The sequence below is a fragment of the Malaclemys terrapin genome, chromosome 6 (assembly GCF_027887155.1).
Source record: "Malaclemys terrapin pileata isolate rMalTer1 chromosome 6, rMalTer1.hap1, whole genome shotgun sequence".
Lineage (NCBI taxonomy): Eukaryota > Metazoa > Chordata > Testudines > Emydidae > Malaclemys > Malaclemys terrapin.
In genome coordinates, this window is record NC_071510.1 from 78,114,818 (window position 1) to 78,133,986 (window position 19,169).

Consider the following 19,169-nt stretch of genomic DNA (forward strand, 5'->3'; position numbering starts at 1 on the left):
TGTTAGTCACTTACAATTGTTAGTTTTCTGTTTATCTTGGGACCTGACAACATCTCCGCCTTTATTACGTGTTCTCACCCTGTAAATATTTAAGTTGTCTTTGTCTTGTATAATATTTTATTTTTCCTACTGTGACAAATTGTCATTTTACTCTAAGCGCATGTCCAGTTGGATCCTGGGTTGTATGCAGTTAATGCATCACATTATCATATGTGATATAACCCGACCTGGTTTTCTTATTGTTGTGCCGCAATGCAAGCAAGAGTCAACAGCACTGCCATTCACATGTAGATACAAGAGACACAGATGCTTTATAATTGTGGAATAATGTGGAAGTGACACAGTCAGCCCTACTTCTATATGTATGAAGGCCAACAGAATTAGCACTTTAAGCGCTTTCCAGAACATCTCCCCTCTTTTAGCTTCAGGAACACTTATGAAAATTGAAACATCAAAGTAAACAAACTCTTAACTTTAGAGAGGATTAGGCTTCTAATATTCAGTAAGTTCTCTGTTAACATGTTGTACTTCTCTCCTCTCCTTGACTTTAGTTTTGTCCTTTTTCTCCCTCTGGCTTTCAGCTTGTCCTTTGCCATCCCTTTGACTTTATGCTCAATATATCTTTCTTTTTCTTCTCTCCGAATTTAGACCTGGCTTTTCTCCTTCTTAGCTTTAGGCTTAGTCATTTTCTTCCCTTTGGCTCTAGACACAACCTTTTCCTTCACTTTTTCTTTATATCGTTTGACTTTCTTTCCCTGACTTCCCACATTCTCCAATTCAGAGTTTTCCTGAGGGCTGGATCAAACATCTGTGCTTCTTGATCAGATAGGCCATCATCTTCTGCATCGTCAAGTCCAGCATAACATTTCTGAATGGCAGCTCTCAAGCTCTCATTACAGACTTTTCAGGCCATGCTTTCTCATTGAACCACAGTAGGATGAAATTTCCCTTTCTTATCTGTGTGAGGTTGGTCAATGAAACATACATTAGTTTCCTCACTGTTTCATACACTCTTTTGATCTGGAGTTAGGCCTCAAATCATCAGCATGCCATCTGCCTGATCTCCCATAGCATACCTGAGGAAATTTACTTGTTGGACCTAGCTATTGAACGAGGTGGTGCTCAATCTGCAAGGAGGCTAAATCCTCTTGGGATTCAACCTGATGATGATGAAGATGACTCTCGTTAACAAATACTAACGCAACACAAAATTGATTAGAATAGCTTATTTATTTTGGCCCAGCTGATTTATCAGCAAAGCTAAAGCCTGTTGGAGGGATCCCGGAAAATATTAACCCCATTGCCCTTGAAAAATAACATGTGTTCCTTTACAGGTTCTGTTTTTCAAGGATTCCCATCCCCCCTCCCTTCCTTGCCCCCTCCCCCCGCCCCCCGCCCCTCGGTGCTTCTGTGCCTTTAAAACAGTTTTTTTTCTCTGTCACTGCTTCTGTGGAAATGATTGCCTCCCTTGCTGTTGTGATGGGCTCTGGGCCTCCTTGGTGCAGCTGTTGGGTTTTTAGCCTGCAGACTAGTTTCTCTGCTGAGCCTCCTTCAAATGGAGTATATTTTTCTGTCCCCTGACTCTTCATCACTTTGTTCCTCCTTTAAAATGGGATTTCACCTACCCTCACAGCCCTTTTCAGAGCCTTACATAGTGGCTCTTCTCTTTCTCCTTGAGTTTTAACCTGCGGTCTGCTCCTGTGTTTGGTGCTGAGGAAACCCAACCCATTGTTTATCCTTCAGAGAGTTTCACTCTCTCTTCTTTTATTATTTTCTCTTTGCTTTTGTTCCTCTCTAGAAGTGAATCCAGCCAATTCTGATATGGCTTCCTGGCTGCACTTACTAAGGGCCCTACAACTTCCTGTGATGCCTCACATATAATGATTGGAACAAAAGTTACTGAACTCTAAAAGTGCTGGACACCCAAGCAAAATCTGGATTAGGGACTATATGGCATCTGATTGGACTGTAACCCATTGAATAGATATGGTAAGAAAATGTGAAATGGTAAGTGATGATCCAAAAATGGAGGTGTGGCCATGTTAAAAGTGTGAAGAACAGCTAATAAAGTATCTGAGTTGGAATCACCAGGTACCAAAGCGGGGGAAGAACACATACTAGTCTGTAAGAATTAATGCTGTTCAAATAAATTCAAGTCAGCACTAATTTAGTGAGGATCCATCTGCATAGCCTGCTGTAGGCTGTCATCAGCTGCTCTGGTGGCTTCAGATTGCTGAAGGAAACACTACAGCTGCATTCATGTTGACTGAAGGTCTGGGATAACAAGCAGCTCCACGGCACTGGCAATATATTAGTACCTTGGTGCCACCTCTCCCACTCCAGCTGTGGATCCATGGGACTGCACATAGCTCTGTAGATCCCATGGCCCACCTCAACATTTTTTGTGTTTCTTATTCAATTCCACCTCCTGCTTTCCATGTACCTACAAAATCTCCCTGTAGAGTCACTACTTTCATTCATGATTACTTTCTCTCATTCCATGATAGTTTGCATAAGAAGGGGGTTAGGACCCAAGTTCATTTCAGAGCAGATTGTGAAAGGCGACTTTAACTCAATTGTAATTTTGTGTTTTCAAATTTGCCCTTGAAAATACCTGCATACACACGTGTTTCTAGAAATATATTTCTTGAATTTATTTTTAACAGAAAACCAGAAGAACAAAGAGAAAAATGCAGTGAGCAAGATATTTAAATTAAGCTAACATTAATTGTTACCAACATCACACCAGAGTCTGCACACATACTTTTAAGAACTAGCACCTGCATTCACAATGGCTAGAATCTTCAGTCACTTGTGCATGTGGATATTAGAGCGTGAGAAGGACCAGTTCAGCGCAGTGGACAATGGCCAGGAGCCTAACAGTGACCAGTGACCAGTGGCCATTACAATAGAAAAATCAGTGGCAAGGAGGAAACCCATATGAAAAATAATTTCTACTTGCAATAATCCCTAGTTCTTATGTAGTGCTTTAAATCAATAGATCTCAAAGGGAGTCAGTATCCTTATCCCCATTTTACAGACGGGGAAGCTGAAACACAAAGAAGGGAAGTGAGTTGCCCAAGATCACTCAGCAGGCCAGTGGCAGAGCTGGGCCTAGACCCCCCCAGACTCCTGAGTCCCAGTCCAATGCTCTATCCAATAGGTGACACTACCTGCCACCAATTTCATAAAAGATTTTCATGCCATATAGTAAAACCTGTATTTGTATATATATAGGCCTACTAGGAAAATGGTAAAAGATCAGCCTTGGTTTTGAATGTTGTAGGAGGTTTGGCAATTGTTTAGAGTTCAGAGTGAAACATTGTGCCAAGTCACCATTTCCAGGACAAATTGGGTGGAACCACACCCAGTCCCCACCCAGCAAGACACCCTGCAAAGCTGCACTTTGCAATACCCCATCAAAGGGCTCTAAATAACTCAGAAAATTACTCTAAAAATGACTCTAAGAAAACTTTATACCTACATTTGAAGTATTCCATCAGAACCAGATAAAATTATTATGTAAAATATACTGTGCAGACAGTTTTGTAAAGACTCTAACATTTTTTTTTAAAAAATGATGACAAATAGCTGCTGCTCTAGCAGGATTACGATAACAGCTGCTCTAGCTAATATTACCAGAATGCAAGGTGCTTTTAAGAACCTCGTCTTGTGAATTATGGCTCTTTTACAGTCATGTGGCTGAGGGAAAGAAAAAAAATCTACAAGAAGTACTTTGAAAATTGGGTTCAAAGCTTGCTTCTGTAAGATGCACGTAAAACATGGCAGAACAGCTGCAGCAATCTACCTGAATCTTATCTTGGTTGGCTTGAATATCATTGCTGGGTTTTATGTGTTGTTTTTGTGGCTTTTGAAAAAAAAATCATTGCATATCATATCAGGATCTTATATTGTGGCTTGTCTTACTTGATAACATAAAAGCGAGAGAAAAAAAGAGTCCTGCTGAGCTTGAATGAAGCTTGTGTTTTTTGAGCCTTTGTGAAATGAAAAGGCATCCTTAATTTACATTTGTGGGGGGGAGGTCTACAAAGCTCACACAGGTTTATTTATGAGTTCTAGTCAAGACTGACAATGCAGGCTAGTCTCTACCTAATTTAATGTAACTCATTCCTGGATGGATTCAGGTTGAGTTTCCAGGTGAGAGACAGGGTGGGTGTGCAGGAGAATAGAAGTCTCTTTCCTTACCCTAAAAGAAATGTTCTCCCATAAACTTCTACCTCTAGGTTCTTCAGCAGTTCTAGCCCACTGTATTTCAGGCAGATCATTTTGTAACTAGTGGCAATCCAAGGAAGCTTGCAATTCAAAGCCATTTGGAGAATGGAATGAAAGTGAAATAATTCATACTCCATGTACCATAAAATTTAACAGAGAGAGAGAGAAAGAGACAGAAAGTGCTTCATTCATTACAGCTGGCATCTTTTTTATCAGGTATACTATATAAGCAAATATGGTGTTGAGCTGTTGAGTCTGAGGTCATGGCTGCTCCAGAATCAGAGCGGTTTAGTATATTTTAGTATGCATTCATTACAAGGTACAGTGTACAGTTAAGAAACACGCTTGTGGCGCCAGCATGTGATTATGGCAAGACAGGCCGACCACTGGGAAATTGCTGAGCTAACAGGGAGAGGAGTCGGGCTGACCTGTGTTGGAGCCAAGTTTTATAGACAGTCACCACACCAACACACCTTCTAATGACATATCTGAAGCGCTCTGTACTCAGGATGCTCGTCTGAGCGACAGAATGTTTTTGTAAGCAAAAGGTAGCATGCATTTTCAAGGAACTGTTTATGAATCCTCCTGCTATTCTATTTTTGAAATCTCTTGTGTGTGTGCGTGCATGTGTTTGTGTTTAAATTGTCCCTCTAGCTTACTTCCTATCTCTCCAGATTCTTTCCTATTTTTTTTTCTTCAAAGGGAGAGAAAAAATTGAAAGACTAACCACAATGAAAAAAAAACCCAGCTTCATACTTAGTGGTCAACTGGCTGCCAAAATCCTTTTCAGAGTGACCATTATATGAGGCAGGTATAGGTCAGACACCTTAAATATAGTGACATTCTGGTCACCATACACAGTCTATTAGTCTGTGTTATTTTGTTGGTCAAAAATGTCTTTCTCCCCCTGGTGAACATTTCTCTTTGCTCACAAACATTTCTATTTTTTTCCTCTGAGTTTCAAACAGCCTGTTTATGCAGGGTAGAAAAAGAGAGTTGTTAAATAAAAAGAGAATTTAGAAAGGGTGTCAAATGATAACCATGACAACTTAGAAAGCAAAACAAAACAAAACAAAGCACACACACCTGGGAGTCTAATGCTTGTCTCATGAGCACAGAAAACTGGCATTTGAAACCAACCATGCTCTGATGTATGTACCTGGGCTTAGTCAGTGAAGATATGAGACATCTAATGAAGCATCGGGGCTCACACTTAAAATTGTATTTTGGAATGGAGGCAAATGCTACAAATTCACTATTACAAGCTTTAGTAATGATAGGGCACTGTGATTCACCCTACGCATAGACATAAAACCGACAGTGAAACATTAAGGAAAATTCTCCACCCCGAGGTGTTGGTAATTTGGTACATCAAGGGAACAAATTCACCACACAGAAGCGCAAACAATTTTTTATTAAGATTTACTAAGATTTTGCTTTGTTTCTTGGAGTGATAAGATGCTTCAATTTTTCTGAACCTCTCAAGAGACTTGCATTCCTTCTCCCCAGGCGCTCCCCCAATTCTTCAATCTAATATCTCTACCTCTCTTTTATTCTCCTTTTGGCTTCTTTTCTTTTCTCTTGTCTTGTCATCCATTATGCTTTTTTTCTCTTTCCTCCATTCTCTTATCCTTTTATCACGCATTTGTAAGGCTTTTTACAGTAACGATGTGTGCAGGCCATTCTCTCCTTGCCATGCTAAATCAGCACTTTAGGGCCTGTCACCACCTCAGTCAGGTTGGCATGCATTTCTTTAGTATGGCTAAAAGAGGGGATTTGGCAGCAATGGAAAGAAAGAAAGAAAGAAAGAAAGAAAGAAAGAAAGAAAGAACCTACTGTGAGGGAAGCCTTTTTGATCCTTAATCCTCCATGTCCATTGGTAGTATGGTTTGTTGGACTGAGCCTGGGATGGTAAATCAGCAGCACCTGAGCTCTAATTTGCCTGTCACTGACCTGCACTTTGGTCTTGGACAAACTTCTCTTTGTCTTTTTCTCCATATGTAAATGAGAATAATATAACTTCCCTAGTGCACAAATTTCTTAGTAGGATGAACTAGGTAAAGTTTGGCAGGTGCTTCACAGATCTGAGCCAGTTTGGTGGATGGGGCACTAGATGGGGTACAGGAAACCTGGGCTCTTGGCTTGCTGGGTGACCTTGGGCAAGTCACGTCACTGCTCCATTCCTCAGTTTCCCCATTTGTAAAATGGGGATAATTATATTGACCTCCTTTGTAATGTGCTTTGAGACCTACTAATGAAAAGCATGCTACAAGAGCTAGTTATTAATGAGAGAGAGCTTTGGCAACCAAAGAGGTTTATCTCAGGGTATTGAAACTAGTGCTGTGTGAAATTTATGCTGGTTTCAGATCATACAAACCTCTTCTTCAACCTCACTATGCCCAAATAAATCTGTTTGTCTTCAAGGTGCCACCAGACTCCTTGTTGTTTTTGTGGATACAGACTAACACGGCAACCTCCTGATATTTGTACCTTTGAAAATCGCCCTCTATATCTACATGAAGAAGCCCCTAGTGGACTTAGTGGTCCTTCTGCTTTTCTCCCTTTCCATTTCTTACTATTATCTATATGAATTTTTCCATACTACTCCTTATGCCTGCTATTCTGGGTTTTCTTTTTCATAATGAGGGATTGATTTTTAATAATGGAAGACTTAGTCATTTAAGTTGGAAGTAACAAGCTCTTCATATTTCACAACAGATGCTCTGTGAATTGTATGAACTTGTGAATTCCAAAGCTTCTCAAAAGCATTCAGCAGCATTGCTAAAACCTGTAAAGTTTTAACTGGATAAAAAGAGAAAATATCCCTGAGTCCTGACATCTATTTGCATTAAACCTTGCTTATGTAAAAAATGTGAGGCATCTTCTTTACATTTGTCATAAAAGCTATAGGGTTTCTGTGGTATTGCAAACATAGAGCATCAATTCTATATAGAGCAGGTGACCTAAAGGACTGTATATTAAAAGCCTAGTTCACAAAAAAGATAACAGCACCTGCGGTACACTAATTTCTGCATATTTTTCTGAGCAAATTCTATGTCTTTGCTACTAGTTGACTTGTAGAGAGCGTAAGGATAACAGCTTATATAGCACAAGAGACTTAAGTTTGGATTCAATAGCTGCTGCTGGGAGCAGCCTAGAAAGTTCTGAGGCTTTTTTAATCCACTTCTCTTCCTAGTGTGTTCTGTGCTCTGAAGGTCACCATGTATCTGAGCACTGCTCAGTTGTTTTGGAACATTTTCTTAATGAAACAGGTGGCTCATTGTTATGTGCACCTTGTACTGCTCATCTGTATTGTTTATTTTCCTTTAAAAACAATTTAGGAGGTGTCCAGTCAGCTTCTTCTGCTGGTGTTTTGTGGCTGTATTTTGGTGCTGTTGAAAACTCAAGTTCCCTCATTTATGCTTTTCCTTTCTTGTTTCTATTCCTATCCCTTCCTTCTTCTTTTTTTCCAGCAGAGATTCAGATCTCTACTCCCTCTGCAGATGGTCACAAACTGAGAGCTGAACAGTGCATGGACACTGAAGACTCAGCAATGAGAAAACAAATGCCTAGGCAGCCAGTGTAGAACTGTGGTTTGTCTAAAGGACCGACTTGAGGCAGGAAGTGCTGCAGCCGCCACAACTCCGGTTTTCACAAACAGTGCTATTGCCTCCTCTGCCTGGGTTTCCATGTGCAGCACTGATGCTTCCATTTTTGCCACAGGGCATGCTCACTGCCACCTCTGCTCCAATTGTCATAGACTGCCTGCCAAGACTGCCTGAATTCTTACTTGTTGCTAGCTGCAGCAAGTACTACAGCAAGTAATCACATAGTTATTGCCACTACCATCCACGCAGCTGCTACAGTGACAAATACCATTGCTACCATGGCTCCTGTTACCCCAAACCATAGAAGGGACCCATCGGAACAAATGCTAGGGTTTGACTGTCAGATTCTTAGATGTGTCACATTTTTCTTTGGAGCTTGGGGCTGTTGTAACAGCTGTTTGTAAACACTACAAATCCAGCATTACACAGGAGAAGGAGAAGAATATTTTTTTTTCAACTTCTGGCCCTTCCTCAACCATCTTTAAAAATGTTGCAGATACACTGACACTTCTGCTGCTGATTAAAATAGCAACCGGTATCAGCTTCCAACTGAACAGGCCAATGGGCAGGCTCCATCTCTGACTCCTTCTATGTCAGATGACTCATCAACATGTCTGAGAATGTCCATTAGGCTGCAGACACCAGTAGGAAAACCACAAACAATTAGATAAGTATTTGGGAGCTGAAGGGGCTTTGCTCATATTCACCCTAACGCTTTTTTTTCTTGAAAAAAAAAAGACATTTCAACCCATAGCCTAACCAATTTCAGCATTCACATGGGATGTGAAAGGTGCTGTAGGATAGACTCACATCCTCAGACTCTCAAACATCCACTTGCCAATATATAAGAATGAAAAGGAGTCCAAGATGGTGTAATATACAAGCTGAGGAGCTGGAAGTCTTGAATGACCACCTTTGTTGGGCATATTTCCATTTTAAAGGAGACAGCAATTTCCATACTCCTGAAGGGTTTTGGCCTTCAGAAGAATTTCCCTAAAGTGTATCTGAATGGTTGGCTGTATACACAAAGTAGCTCAGAGTGCTTTACATAGCATTAGATATTGGGAAAACTTGCTGCCCCAGGCCAGTGTGACAGCTGTGATAACAATACAACTTTGCTCCAGTGAGGTAGGAAGGAGTTATCCTCATTTTATGGATGGGAAATTTATTTGTAGTTCTTTTCCTGGTCTGTCACTGGCTTAATGCTGTGTAATTTAGGAAAGTCACTAAGTCAACATTCCCAGCATTCTGCCAATAGTTTCAAACTGGGGTGCCTAAAGATTGGCATCATAGGAACTCAGCACCTCTGAAATACTATATAGTTGCCTAAATATGGTGTCCCGAGTCTAATGTTATGCACCTACATTTTAAAATATTGGTTCCGAAATCAGAAATTTTGACCTGAGTGATTTGCCTAATCCATTGCAGCATCTAAATCTATAAGAGAACCAGGAAAAGAATCCAGGAGTCTTGATTCAAAGTTCCCTAGTCTAACTCCTAGAATATAAATACTAGATCATACCCAGTTTTGGATATCATAACCTGTTTCATTTAGAATGGGAATGCTATTTAAATAACTATTTAAACCTGTTACAGCCCCCTGCATACAGTGAATAATTTGAATAGCTAATAACTTGGAGAAAATAGTGGTTCATTAGCGAACAATTCAGCAACAGAATAAAGGATTCATTAAGAATTATTTGCCCAACTCCTCTCTAGTGCTTCTCAATACTAGCGCTTGTCAGTTTCACTCTGCAGCAGGTGACACCAAGAGGTGAGTACTATAATGACACAACAAAGCATGGGTGGTGCTTTTTGTTCTTCAGGAAACATGGGATGGCCTAACTCTTCATATAAAATTTCACAGAGCTTTAGTCCTTCAGACTCCTGATCATGATGTCTATCGTGAAAAAAAAATCTCTACATGTGTGCAGCTGCGTCCTTCAGATCAGGCATAAAGCTGAAGTCTTTGGCAGCTATCTAGTTACAAGTAGACAATTGATAACAGTAGGTCAAACTCATAACCTCAAAGCTAAGTCACCTCTCTGGATGTGCAGTAGCAGCCATGGAGGGGAGTCCGCAGAAGATAGTGCATATTCAATAACTCCCAATAGGATTCGCTAATGGTAATTTTCATAGGACAATGACACAGAGAATGCCTGAGATCCTGCTCTCCCCTCTTATCCCTAAAACCCGGTGGAGTCAGTTACATACAGAGACCAGAATCAGATGAGGGATTTCTGTACAGTTCCAAAGAGGAATGGACATTCTATCAGACTCTCCCAGCCCCCTTCCAAGTTCTCCCTCAATCCATGACTGATATAATGGATTTCAGTCCCCTTCGCTTGTGGAAGTGAAGAGGTCCGTGTAGGCCATAATATTTTTATTGTGCTGTGTCCCTCTTCAGGTCACCAAACACCTATTGATTATTCTCACTGTGGCAGTAAAACCAGGTGGCTCAGTCCTGCTCCTAGTGAAGTCAGTTGGAGTTTTGCAATGGTAGTAGGATCAGTCGAATCTCTAATGAAGATGCATATCATGAGTCATGAATCATTCACAGTCTCAATTCAAATGATTACTTTTGTGTCTGTTTTCTTAAATAAAAATTACTACACTCCAAACATGAATCCCACGTGTTGTTATTCTTTTCAACATACAATGTGTCTTCTTTCAATCTTTACAATATCTACAGTAGAATAATCTTATAAACAACACAAATCACAAAATAACAATACTAAAATTAGAGCTAGAGATACTGTGACCACACACATTCCACTTAAACATAACAGAACCCACCTACAGTAACTATTTTTGCTCATCTGATATTGTTAGCAATGAATCTAATCTCTACTCATGCTGTCAAGATTACAGTAGATAAAATAAATACAAAAAATATAGGACTATAGATTTTTATGGCTCAGCAACATCACAAGCCCAGTGGCTCAGAACAATCATCACTTTAATGGCTAAATTAACACTTTATTAATCTGAAGGGTTTAACAAAAACTGGCACAGAGTAGGGGGTAACAATGTTGAAGGACATTGTCAACTAGTGTGTCCTCAAAGTTTTGTACCCACGGGAAGAGGATAAGATTTTCTTCTCTGGGAGGGCAGAGAATCTAATAAAAAGGAAATGGTCCTAACATCCTGAGCCTTGGGGAAATTATTCTTGATCTGTAAAGAGCCAATTTTAAATCTGGTCATAGTTTTCACACATTGTTTTTCCTTCTAAATCACTTGTTCTCCCCAGTCCAGAAAAAACGATAGGATTCTTTACAACACTTGCTGTTTCAAAACTTACGTGAACACCCAGTAAGTATTCTTAGCACAAATATATAGTAATAATAAATATGTGATTTGCAGTACATAGCTCTCCTCACCCAAATTATTATGAAACACATTTCAATCTCAGTTACACTTCTATAAATCTGGAGTGGCTTCACTTACTAGTTACTTTAGAGGAGTTACTCCAGGTTTACAGTGGTGCAGCTAAGACAGCCAATAGTAGTAGCAGCCAATAAACATTTAGGAGCAATGAGAATACCTTTGACCTCAGCATAATTGGGCACATCAATGGACCACATCCACCTGATTTAATCTGAGTTTTATTGGAGATGAATTTGGGCTAATAGTGAAAAATGTTCTGTAGCTGTTTTTCGCCAGATTGTGCTGGTTCAGTGCAGACTATGAGGGACTACCCTAGAAGGGCACTCAGTGTCTGTAATTAGTAGTGAATACAGCTGCCTGCTAATTATTTTTGCCATTTATTTAAATATACCTGCTGATCAGCCTCCAGGGGTTATTTAAAATAAACAATAAAAACATCAGCCCTTAACATAAAGAGAATAGCTACAACTCCCATAGTTTCAACATGTTCTCTCTGAAAACTATTCAAGCAGTTTACAATTCTATTTGGAGGATCCCATAGGAGAAAAAAATAAGGAAACAATTCTCCCATCATAATAGAGGTGGGTTTCCAGTACGGTAGAGAAGACTTCTTAAATCCAATTCTACAGCTGGGAAAATCACTGCATGAAAGCCAAAATTGTTAGGACTAAGAGAGGTAGTGTTTGTATTGCACAGAGGAAAACCATGGAGAACCAATGAGTGGAAAACAAAGCAAATGTCAGTTATAAAGGCATTCCCATCAGCCTATAAGGTAGCAAGAACCTGGGTTATGAGTACCCTCACAACAGCAAACGTCTCCAGCCTTTGAACTACATAAGCTCCCAGAATGCACCGAAACACCCACACAAACGTTCCTTTCTTAAATTTCCCAAATAGTTCGAACAGCTTGTCTGTCTGCCAGGAAGACAAGGTCCAAATAAACAAAGGGCATGCTGAGCATCTAGAGAATGCAGACACTGGTCCTCAGTTTCAGTCAAGTGCAGACATCTTGACAAAACTGCAGGAATTAATCTGTGATGAGCACATGATTTGGTGGTTGTTTAAAAACTTGCAACCAATTGTAAGTAATTACTTTCAACACTCATGGCTACTATATATATTGGATTGGCATTTTGATGCATTAATATTTCTCAGCAAATCAAAATCTAAATAAGTGAAGTATCCGTAAAGAATATGTAAAAAGGGCTCAGATTCCACCATGGATTTTATGAGCATTTCCCCACATCTCAGAGACCTCTCCTTTACAAGGGTACCTTTCATGTTTAGTGACTCAGAATTTTCCAAGTTGATTCAGCTCACCTTGCAAATTCTCATCAGCTGGAGAAATCAGCCCAGATCAAAAGACCCACATTTTGGAAAATGTACACTGGAGTCCTAATATGTATCTGGTGGCCCATCCCTATAAGGAAATGAACCAAATCTCAAAACCAGGCACTCTTGAGCTTTAAGATTCAGGTCCTTTCTCTGCAGCTTTCCAGCTCCAACTATTTTCTGATTATGAGATATTCAAGAAATCCCTATTTAAAGTGCAGATTTGAACTTTATTTTATCATCATTTTATTTATTCATTAATATATCTCTTTTTATTACAAGAAGGAAAGTAAATGCTTTCTCAGTAAAAACAGTCCGCAATATATTTTATAAGCTGATACTAATCTGATCATTTTTTTCTTCCTTTAAAGTTGACAGTGCTTTAGCTTTGATAATGCCAGGTGGTAATCCAATGTGACTTAGATTTCCTATAGCAATAACTTTTGGCAGATTCACTCCTCAATGAGAGGAAACCATTTCTATTCTTGGCTGCATTTTGTGATAGAGCCATAAATACAGAAAGCCTAACAGACAAGGAATAAAATAAATCTATTATGCAGTATAATGAACCCCATTTTCTGTATTTACTAAAGATAGTTATGGTGAGAAAGAATAGAAAACAAAGACTAAAAAAAAAAAATAAGGCAGCAGGTATACTCTAAATTCAGTGCACACCAGCTTAAAGCTGATAGAGTATGTGATATTCTACTGCATACCCTACTCTGGGGTCAGAGTATACTTTACCCTCTCTTTTTATAAGATTGTTCTGGAAAGCAGAAGAGATTGCAGTCTCAGATTTGTATCCGCGTTGGCAGATCCATTGTGCAGTATACACAAGAGGTAAATCCATCCTTGCTGTAACTCCATTCATTTTAGTAGAGTTCCACTAGAAATGGATATGGCCATTTACTAGTGCTTAGCTACCACAATGATGGGAGCATTGGAAGTATCTGGATAGATGGATAGATAGATCCACTAATGTACTATAGGGGAAAGATTTACATATAAAGACTAACAATCCAGTGATTAGATTAACAGCCTATCATCATACCATATCATAAAATGGATGACAATGACATGCCATGAGAATATTCCATCGTTGAGTAAGGACTAGATGCCAACCGACTGGGGCATACAGGGTCTCCTCCCTCTACTGCTCATGCTGATGCTAGCTACCTGAAAGGGTGAACCAGGAGCTGAGGTCATGACCCTGCCTTTCCTCCACATTAGGCAGTAGGTCTGGCCTGCCTTAAAGGGGAGAGTAAGCTGTACTGCTGATATGCAGACCCTGGATGATTCCTGGGGGTTCTAGCTGCATCATGACTCTGCTGCACCTCCTTCATCATGTCTCTGTGTGATGGTTCTTGGGGCACCCAGAAATGTGAATCACCATGTGACCTCTTGCCACAAGCACATTAGGCTGGTTGGGATCCCGACTTCATGAATGTAAACACACTGTTTACTTTCTAGGTGCAGGATAAAGGGCTGCACGCTAGAGGGAAATACTTAAAAGGGCTTGGGGGTTGGGGTGCACCTATTGTTAACCTGCAAAGCCAAGTAAGGCCTGGCATAGTGCAGAGGAGAGTGTATGGAAGGCTAACAGGCTGGTGGTAACAAGGTGATTCGCAGACCTGGGTATCCTGAGAACCATCTCACTCTGTGTAACTGAGCCTGTAATTAATAATACTAATATTCTATATTTTGTACACTGCCATTCATCCAAAATGATCCCAACATGTTTTACCAGCTACATACAGTGCATGCAATACATGCTCTGGAAGGAAAGAAGGAGTGAGATGAACAACTAGTCCACAGTCCCCTGCACTATCATATAGGGAAGGAAAATTGCAACCACAGAAACTGGAGCAAAGAGCCATTCTTATGAAAACCCCCACGGGATGTGTATATTTATTTGTTTGTTTGTTTGGCCTTGTACAATTTGCCTATCCCCCAGGTGGAGGAACAATTCACACATTAAAATCACAAATCACAAAATAATTCAAATTAATCTAATTGTGAGTACAACAACAACTCACCATCTTAATATAACTGACATGCCCCTCACTCAGCTCAGTCCACCCACCCTCTTAAGAAAAGTCTGGGCAAATAGACAAGTAATGTGTCATGACAGTCAACACATTGAGGATCTATCAGCTGAAGGAAGGAAGCTCCCAAATCAGGAGCCTTCCATGGAGAATATGCTGCACCAGCTCCCCAATGAAGAAAGCTAAACTCAAGTGTTCCAGCTGATTTCAGTTGCCAACTTAAAACACGAGGATGGAGGTGGTCTCTATGATCCTTTGGACCCAGACCATGAGTGGTTGTACTATAGATCAAAACAAACACCTTGCACTGTACCCAGAAGTTGGTTAGAAGTGAGTGGATTCTCTGGAGCACAGGTATAATATGCAGCATCTAAGCAGTATGATTACAGAAGGACTGGATTGTAACCTCACCAACAATAACAGTAGCAAATTCAGATTTGTGCTCTTCTGGCAGCTATTCTGTGAATAGGAAAAAGGTCTACATTTGTTGAGTGAATTATTTGCTCAGTTCTAATTCTTTCACCCTTTGCCATTCTAGTCTCATAGATAGATAGTTATGTTTTCATTTCAATGATAGCTTGCTCCACGCACAGGTTAATAATTTAGGAAAGTGTCGGGGCAAGGGGGTATTGATTGTCAGTATAATCCCCAAACTGGGGAATATTCACATTAAAAGTTTCATATCTGAGGAAGCAGATAAATAATAGTCACTATTTGGTGGTTATTATGTTCATAAAATGGATGGGCTCTGGCCTGGGCCTTATACCTTATCTGTGCAGAGGGAATGTTACAAATGATGCCTGAGGGAGATTAGCTGTGGGCTGACTGAGTCATTATTCAGCAAGGTAGTGGCCTGCCTCTCTCATGCTCATGCAGCATTCTGCTAGGGAAAGTGGCCATGGAGTTTTTTATAAGAATTAATATACACATTCCATGTTTGTTATAGCAAAACCTGCGTCAAAGGCCAGGAACAACACCACAAAGACTATGAAGCAGTGTCAGCCTGCAGAGAACACTGCAGGAAGGGGCAGGTTAGCTCCCACCCCAGAGAAAGCCAGTAGGTCAGCTCAGGAGCTATTTTTGTTGCAATTTGGTCTATAAAAATTGCCCAAGGAAACTTCAGCCTATGGTACCTCTGGAAAGATTTTCTTTTGGGGATGGGATGGGCAGGAGTGGACAGATAGGGACAAATAGGCTGAAGTGCTAAGATAGTTTACATATAATGATATTGTGATGTGACATAACATAGATAAAAAGTATGAAGTCTGATGGGTAGGAAAAGGTCAAATGTAAGCTCAACTATTCCAGTACCCCTGAAGACACTATGAGAATTCTTATCCATATATACGTCTCTGTAATCTTTTCATAGCTGAAATCATAGCCAGAATGAATACCATATCAGTTAGAAAGACATGACCTCTCCTGTTTACATCAAAAGAGAAGCTCTCTAAATGACTTTTTTTTTTTTTTTTTTGGTGTCATTTTCAAAGTCCTTAGCTGTCATGGAGAGCTACTTGTCAGTTTTGCTGACCCGAGTCTTACACTGATGAGAAGCACTCAGGAGCTAGCTATTTAATCTAAGTTTAGGTCTCTACTTGTACTTTTTACATGCTTTTGCCAGTTTCTAAGGAGACAGGGAAAGAGCAAAGTAAGAATGTTTAAGGACCCCGAATTAGAAGTTAGGATCAGAATGAACTAATTAAATGACTGAATTTGCTCCACACATAGCTCATTAAACACAAATTTTAATTTCATAGTTTTGTTAATGATGCAGCTGATAGGATGTCTGAGTTGGTCTCTATTTTGCTGTGATTTAAAATGTACTGAGATTTCCCACACAGACACACAACCTGCAATATTTTTTTCTCCTTTAAAAATGTTTTTTTAAGATCCTTCCATGCTATGGTTCCTGTTTTATGGCACTAAGCCCAAAGCTCTTTCCTTTTTATTTTACTTGCCCATCGATCTTTGACCAAAACAGCAACAGCAAATGAGAACAGCTTCCTCTATTATAAACTCTGAAGTTGTTTTGTGTAACGAACACTTCAAGCAGCATTCTCATGGCTCAGTCCAGTCCAGTGAGTTACCATGTACCTGCATAAAACAGCTACTGAACCCTAAACTGTTCTCACCCTCCAAATCTGACTTTGCCCATTTTTCTCTAACTGCATGGGGATAACATTGTGTAGCAGAGCTCCAGACTACCTAGGACCTCTAGCCCCCCTGTGCGGATTCCCCATATCCTTCACCCATTGTGCATGATGTAAATGTACCAAATCTTTTTTCTGTCAGGGGGTAAGTGCTCAGGGAAGGGTGGACAAGGCTTTGTTCTTCAAGGAATATTTGCATGGCCAAACTGCTTATCCTAATAAAAAACTGTGTAGCAGAATGCCTCGAGTTTTTTTTTTTTTTTTAATTGATTGGTGCCTTTTCCTTTTCCATGGCCCTTCTGTAAGAGAGAGCTCACTGACAGAAGCATCAGTCTAGCCTTAAGGGCTCAAATTCAAACAAATGCTGCAATAGATTTCTGGATCTCACTCACGCAAGGCAGGCCAGGCCATTTGTCTTCGTAATTTGAAGATGGTTTACATCTCAAGAGGGAAGAAAGAAAATAATATGAGTCTGTGTCGTACTTGTCCTGTTAGTCCTTGCTCACAAACATTTCTTTATAACTCCCAAACGGACCCAGAATGAGCTCAGTAGCAGATCAAGGAAGGTGCGGGGAGACCAGCATTCACGTCAGCTGCCTCTCTCTTGTGATGATGTACTTATCACAGGAACAAAGATCATCTGTAAGGGGATTAACAAGTTATATAGCAGCAGCAAAAAAGTCATAAAAATAGGAGAGAAAAAATAAGATATATTAATAACTTATCATAACCCGAATACATCATATTGTAAAAGGATTGGGTGAAAGCTATTTTGGATTTCACTGCATGCTACTAACACTGGGTGTCATTCCTACTGTGTTTCTTGCTTTCTTCATGAATGGAAGATGAGTATGGTACCAAGAAAAAGCACAAAAGTATAGGAATGGTAAGTCTGTAAGCAGTATGGTCACTAATGTCCACATGTACCTTGCCTGATGAGCTAACACTAGTATGAAGAAACCCATTCAGATAAAGGTATAGGAATGATGTCACTGTATTGTGACACAATACACAATATACAGTTGTGACACTGGCTTGTGTAGTGTATGTGTGTGATGAGGGTGTGGAGAGTACAGAGCTACAAGTGGAGCCTAAATGATCTTCATTTCTGTAATGTGAGGTTTGCAGCCCAGAGAATCTGGCTGTTGGCTCTTCACATTCTTTCTTTCCAGCACGTGGGCTTATCATGGAACAAAAGCCACTGGCAGTGCTGCTCAAATCAACCAGAAAGCTGGTGTCACCAGCTGCCCAGGATTCCCTGTCTATAAAAGGGCTCAGGTGATGTAGTGCCTGTGCAGGAATGGTACGCAACTACAGCTGGTCAGGAATTTTTTGACATGTTTTTCATCAGAAAAATGCCAATTTGTTGAAACTGACACTGATGAATTTCCTGCTTTGAAAACATTTTGGAAATAAAAAGATGTTTTGATAATTTTGAAACTTCTAATGTTTTTTGCAATGAAAAAAGTTCCTTTTTTTCTGTGAAAATTACTTTTTATTTCAAAATTCAACTTAACTGAGGATTAAAAAAAAATTAAAAAATCTAAAGGTCAAAAATAAAATAAAGCTTAAACGTTTCAAAAATTATTATTATTTTGGATTTTCAGTTCATGAAAAATGTGAGATTTTGACTTTTTGTCTCAAGTTGGGACATGAAAATTATTTTGAAAGATGGAAAATTCTCCTGGGGTAGGAAAACCATTTACCATCCAGCTCTATATCCCATCATCCTTCCAGCTGCAGGAATAGGGGGTGTGTCAAAGAAAAAAGGGGTGAGTTCAGACTGCTGCTGTGTTCTGCTGATTCCTGTCTGCCAGGATTGCCCCTTGAGGCTGTTGCAACCACATGCAATTCAGAGTGAATGGATGTGGTATAAAGGTAGCATTAAGCCATCATCGTCACCTCGATTGTGCCAAAGTCAGAACCAATGCAACTGAGTATCTGGCCCCATACTCTTTTAAAACTGCCAGATATAGTAGATAATTGAAGCAATGTGTTTGCCCTTTTGCCCAGTTGTCTCATGTACATCTTGAAGTAAATCATTTGAATGAATGTATGTATTTACCCTTAAAAATGAAGCATAGGTACATCAGGAGTGGAACCCAGTTAATCACAATGCTGAATCTTCTTTAGAATAGACTCCAGTAAAAACAAAGTGTAATATCTTTCTCTCATTCCAGGATTTCAATAACGTGATGAGTATATATGAGAAACAAATCAGCCTGATCAGCATTTGTTCTCCTAATGAGATGATCCCATTTAATTAGGAGTGAAACCTTTAACATGAATTAAACTGAAAAGTTATCAATTTTTCACGAGTTTTAAAAGCTCCGAGACTCAGGTTGATAGGTGTAACTGAATATGTCCTGAGATCTTTTATTCAACTGTACCTAAAACATATAGAAAGTTTTTTT

General features: G+C 39.8%; 1 long non-coding RNA gene across 1 annotated transcript in view; it reads right to left on the minus strand.

The window, feature by feature from the left end:
* Positions 1-17,046: 17,046 nt before the first annotated feature.
* The window catches only part of LOC128839653 (uncharacterized), a 75,368-nt gene continuing 73,245 nt past the window's right edge, over positions 17,047-19,169 (minus strand). Inside the window, exon 3 of the long non-coding RNA XR_008445493.1 lies at positions 17,047-17,395. This is a non-coding gene — a long non-coding RNA (uncharacterized LOC128839653). The remainder of the gene's footprint in view (positions 17,396-19,169) is intronic.